Here is a 6,155-nt window from a genome sequence, read left to right as displayed (position 1 = left end):
CCGAGCGTGTGCGCATGTGCCTGGGGCGCCAGGAGGGCGTTCGGGAGAGGCAGGGCGAGAGCGAGGACGCGGTGGGCAGGTGTGCGTGAGGGAGACGTCAGCCCCTTAGAGCCTTGCAGGTGCCGGACTGGGAATACATCACCCGGTAAAATCCTCAAAAGTTGTGGGAGGGGCTCCCCTGGTGGCGCAGTGGTTGGGAGTCCTTCTGTCGATGCAGTGTACACGGGTTCGTGCCCCGGTCCGGGAAGATGCCTCATGCCGCGGAGCGGCTGGGCCTGTGAGCCATGGCCACTGAGCCTGCGCATCCGGAGCCTGTGCTCCGCTACGGGAGAGGCCGCAACAGAGAGAGGCCCGCGTACCGCAAAAAAAAAAAAAAAAAAAAGTGGGAGACTTAAGTTGACCTCAGAGTCAAAGGCTTTTTGCCAATTATGGACACACACACACACACACACACACACACACACACACACATATACATAATATCAATTACCATCATTCTTTCACGAAAGAGAGGTCATTTAAAAACTTGTTGTTGTAAGTATATGTAACATAAAATTTACCATTTTACCATTTGTAAGTGCACAGCTCAGTGGCATTAAGTACATTCACACGGTTTGGCAACCATCCCCACTATCCATCTCCAGAACTTTCTCATCCTCCCAAACTGAAACTCTGTCCCCATGAAACACTGACTCCCCACCCCTCCCCCAGACTACCACTACTTTCTGCCTCTATGAATTCACCTCCTCTAGGGACCTCATATAAAGTGGAATCATACAATATTTGTCCTTTTGTGACTGTCTTATTTCACTCAACATAGTGTCCTCAAGGTTCATCCATGTTGTGGCGTGTGTCAGAATTTCGTTCCTTTTTAAGGCTGAATAATATTCCCCTGTATGGTTGGACCATGTTTTGTTTATCCGTTTACCCACTGATGGACATTTGGGTGTTTCCACCTTTTGGCTGTGATGAATAGTGCTGCTATGAATATGGGTGTACCAATATCTGTTCATATTCCTGCTTGCAATTTTTTTGGATATCTACTTAGAAGCGGAATTGCTGGATTATATGGTGTTTCTATGTTTAATTATTTTGAGGGATCATACTGTTTTCCACAGCGGCTACACCATTTTATGAGAAAGGTCATTTTTAACACCAATTAAAAAAAAAAAAAAAGGAGGCAGTATATGGCACTGAATAAAGGCACAGCCATTTAAATGGGAAAAAGTTGGCTTCATGAAAAACTCACCACATTGCTTTTTTTGGCTCACATCTATGAGCACCTGTGTGCATTTCATGGTAGGGTGCATCTTCACGTGGGAAAAAACAGAGAGAGGAAGGTTCAGTCCACCTCTTCTAGGTTCAGCCCAGGTCCCCTGGTCCCCCTGGCTCAGCCCTGCCCACTTCCTGTCCAGCCTCCCTGCAGTCATTCTTTTAACAGTTAATTTGCAAGCCTTTTAGGTGCTAGACCCGCGCTGGGCACTGAGAGATACAATGTTTAAAAAAATAGCTACATAATCTAAATATACATAATTGCAAAATGTGACAATGGTCTAAAAATGCAAAGTTGTAACCATAGCTCTCCCCTGATGAAAACTGCTCCCAGACACTGCCTGCCCCTCCACTTTTACAATCTGAGCTGTGTTTGTTTTGCCTCTCACTGCTCCCAGTCGCTCATCCAAAATTCAGAAGAATGCTCATCTAGCCTCAAATAATGCCATGACCTTTCCCAGATCTGGGCGTTTCCAATGTCTTTCTGTTCTGCAAAATGATTTCTCTATGATTTTATTTTATTTTAGGCTATATATACATATACTCTTTTTTATTGAGCTGTAACTCACATGTAATAAACGCACAGTTCTTGAATGTTCAATTCCTTAAGCTTTTATAACTGTATACACCCATGAAACCATTCCCGGAAACAAGATGCAGAACATTTCCATCACTCCAGAAAGTTTTCTCGGTGTCCTATTCAGTTAATCCCCCTTGCCCCAAGCAGCAGTGGTGTGCTGGTAAATGTTTAACGATGGGCTTGTGAAACGAGAGATTTAGAGAGAGAGAAAGAGAGAGAGAGAGAGGCTGGTTTGTAATTTGTAGTACTTGTCCTTTTCTGTGGTGTATATATTCCCACCGAGACTTATTTCCATCTACCATGAAGTTGGAAAGGATAGTAACAATAGGCACCTATGAGCCAAGACAAGCTGGCTGCAGCCCCCTACTCCCCTACAGGCACCCTAGATTCTGATTTCTATCTCCAGAGATTAGTTTTGCATATTCTAGAGCTTCGTGGAAATGGAATTGTACAGTATGTACTCTTGTGCCCAACTTCTTTTGCTCAGCAAAATATTTTGGCCATTCATCCATGTGATTGCATGTAACAGTAATTTGGTTTTTTCCTTGCTGTATGTATGATATTCCATCGTGTGTATCTGGGGGACTGCCCTTCATGTAGACCAATCAGTTAGTTCTTTTTTTTTTATTGAAATATAGTCAATTTACAATGTTTCAGGTGTACAACAAAGTGATTCAGTTATGTATATATTATATATTTTTCAGATTCTTTTCCATTATAGGTTATTAAATGATATTGAATATAGTTCCCTGTACTATACAATAGGTCCTTGTTGTTTATTTTATGTATAGTGGTGTGTATCTGTCAATCACAAATTCCTAATTTATCTCCTCCCTTTCCCCTTTGGTAACCATAAGTTTGTTTTCTATGTCTGTGAGCCTGTTTCTGTGTTGTAAAGAGGTTCATTTGTATCATTATTTTTAGATTTCACATATATGTGACATACGATATTTGTCTTTGTCTGACTTAGTATAATAATAATCTCTAGGTCCATCCATGTTGCTGTAAATGGCATTATTTCATTCTTTTTTTTTTTATGGCTGAGTTAAATTAGTTCTTGAGGAGGATCAAGGGATCAAATCTTTTCTAATGAGCAGAATTTTCTCCTCGATTCCTAGTTGGGGGCTCAGCATACATTAAATCTGATTCTCCCTGTTCCTTCCAGTTCCCTATTCCTTGGAATTCCCAATACACCCTGCTTGTTTCTGGCGTATGGCTCTCGCTGCATTCTGATTCCCTTCCCTGCTCTCTTATTCTATCTTCCCGTCTAGTTATGAACATTTTGAAGGCAAGGAAGCTGTTGGATTTGTCTCTTTCTCTTCCAGTCCACCTCCTCGGATAGTGGAAGCCTCCGAATATATGCTACTTGAATTAATGAAATGGGTGCTCCTGTCCTTGGCAGGCGAACTTCCTGCTAATCACCTGATGCTCGGCCCTTGTTATAGAACATAAGCTTTTATTGTTGAGATTACAGCAGACTTGCCCTCCAGCCCCTTCTCTATCTTGACCACGGAGTACATTTTTCTCTGTAACCTCACCCTGTTACCTATCTCTCTGCTTATCATTGGTTCCAATCACATCTTTCTTGATACATCTGTTCCCTGGTCCCAGAGACTTGGATCTCTCTGAAATCTCCCCCTCCCCATGGAAATTAGTTTTTAATGGCTTTGTTGATAGATTCAATTCAAAGTGGTGTTTATCTTACTCAGGAACAATTTAGCATTAACATCACATGTGTACACTCGGCCTATCTCGGAATGCACCCTGAACTTTATCTCTCTCACCTGGGCAATGGATTAACTGGAAGAACGGCTGACCTGACCCCTTTGCATACTGCAGTTGAGCTCTATCTAGACTACCTACAACCCAGCAATTCTACCCCTAGGCATATGCCCTTCTATAACCAGGAGACACGTACGCTAATGTTCTCTTTGGCAAAAATCTGGAAACAATACGAATATCCATTGATGGAAAAATATGTTCCAGTATAGTCCCCAAAGAAATATTAGGCAGCAGTAAACTCACAAATGACAACAACAACGTAAAAAAGTCTTAGAAAGTTACAGAAGACTTTTGACGACACCATTTTTTTTTTGTTTTTTAGATTTTATTTAATTTTGGCTGCATTGGGTCTTTGTTGCTGTGTGCAGGCTTTCTCTAGTTGTGGTGAGCGGGGGCTACTCTTCGTTGCTGTGCGCAGGCTTCTCATTGTGGTGGCTTCTCTTGTTGCAGAGCACGGGCTCCAGGCACACAGGCTTCAGTAGCTGTGGCATATGGGCTCAGGAGTTGTGGCTCATGGGCTCTAGAGCGCAGGCTCAGTAGTTGAGGTGCATGGGCTTAGTTGCTCCGCAGCATGTGGGATCTTCCCGGACTAGGGCTCAAACCGGTGTCCCCTGAAATGGCAGGCGGATTCTTAACTGCTGCGCCACCAGGGAAGTCCCCATCACCTCAATTTTTTTTAAAAGTAAAAAGTATTTATACTCAAAACATCACATCCTAATTATATTTTGCTATTATGTGTGCTTTTTAATTTGCTTTGATTTTCACCTATTTTCATTGTTTTTGTTATTGTATCTGTTTGGTGGAAATATGATGGGGAGGTACTTTCTGTACTTTTTTAACTTTGTGTCATTGACATCACATTGGCAGATTGAAATGGTCCCTAGTGGGAGTATTTACACTCTGGAAATTGGCAAATGATACAAATGAGGGCTTGATTTATTGTGTTTTTGATTGCATAGAATGAGTCAGAAAATATTTTGGTAAAGGATCGGTCAATATTTTCTGCTTTGTGGGCCCTACATCTCTATTGCATGTCTGTACGGAGAGAGCAGCCACAGACCACACTAACCAAATGGGCATGGCCGGGTGCCAATAAAACTTTATTTACATAAACAGGCAGAGGATCATAGCATGCCAACTCCTGGTTTAGGCTTTAAAAAGTGGTGGAGACATGCCGTGGAGCGGCTGGGACCGTGAGCCATGGCCGCTGAGCCTGCGCGTCCAGAGCCTGTGCTCCGCAACGGGAGAGGCCACAGCAGTGAGAGGCCCGCGTACCGCAAAAAAACAAACAAACAAACAAAAAAAAATGGTGGAGAAAAGTTAATAATGCAGATTAAATGTCAAAATGTGTGTCTACTATTGTTAGGTTGTGACTAGCACACACACACAGAAATGGAAAGATATTTTCCAGTATTCAAAAACCGTTACATGATTCACCAAAGAAGACATTCACATTATTGATGAACAAGTGAAATTCCAACATACATCTTCACTTTCATGTTATTTATTAACATAAATGAAAAATATTGCCAACGTTCATGTCAGAACTACACTTGTTCCATTATTTGCCACCAGAGGTTGGTTATAGATACAACAGTTTGGCAAAAATCAACCAAAACCTATTCTGAGATTCAAGTGGCTATGTAGAATTTATATATAATATATATTAGATATACAGAGATATCTAAATTCCCTTTCAAGAGAGCCGGTTGTTAAACACAGACCAACACACCACTACTTTTATACATTGGGGAGCTGAAATATTCCTCCACCAAAACGGTGTGTGTTCATTCAGCTAACATTTATTGAGCGTCTACTCCCTGCCAGGCAGAAAGACCTACCCCAGGGGATATGGATATTCACTAATTACTTCATTCAACAGAAACGTCTGTGATCATTCCCTGCATCAGCTTCGATCCAGATACTTAGCTATTCAGAGAGAGAAAGGGATATGGGGTTAAGCAAAAACTCAGGAAGTAGCAAATAAGTGGACAAAAGCACAGAGGCCCATCTCTGTGATGCCATCCCTAGAGGGATTTTTTTGTGTTTTTTGCTTGTTTGTTTTGTTTTTCTTTTCATTTTGTTGGTGGCCGCACCACCCGCGTCTTGAGGGATCTTTGTTCCCCAGCCAGGGATGGAACCTCAGACAGACCTGGGCAGTGAAAGTGCAGAGTCCTAACCACTGGACTGCCAAGGAATTCCTATCTCTTTCTTTCTTTCTTTCTTTCTTTCTTTCTTTCTTTCTTTCTTTCTTTCTTTCTTTCTTTCTTTCTTTCTTTCTTTTCTTTCTTTCTTTCTCTTTCTTCCTTCCTTCCTTTCTTTTCTTTCTCTCTTTTTCTTCCTTTCTTTCTTTCTTTCCCCCTCCTTCCCTCCTTCCTTCCTTTTTACCTCCTTTTATTATTTGATTATTTTTCTTGAGATATAATTGACATATAACATTATATTAGTTTCAGGTGTACAGCCTAATGATTTGGCTTATGTATATATTGAGAAACAATCACCACAACAAGACTAGTTAACA

At 41.6% G+C, this 6,155-nt stretch overlaps 1 protein-coding gene across 1 annotated transcript in view; it reads left to right on the top strand.

The window, feature by feature from the left end:
* Positions 1-67: 67 nt before the first annotated feature.
* The window catches only part of CREB3L3 (cAMP responsive element binding protein 3 like 3), a 39,492-nt gene continuing 33,404 nt past the window's right edge, over positions 68-6,155 (top strand). Inside the window, exon 1 of the mRNA XM_060297369.1 lies at positions 68-119. The gene's annotated coding sequence lies outside the window, so the exon portion shown is untranslated. The remainder of the gene's footprint in view (positions 120-6,155) is intronic.

Source organism: Globicephala melas, chromosome 3 (genome assembly GCF_963455315.2).
Source record: "Globicephala melas chromosome 3, mGloMel1.2, whole genome shotgun sequence".
Taxonomy (NCBI): domain Eukaryota; kingdom Metazoa; phylum Chordata; class Mammalia; order Artiodactyla; family Delphinidae; genus Globicephala; species Globicephala melas.
This window is presented reverse-complemented; position numbering and strand designations above follow the sequence as displayed.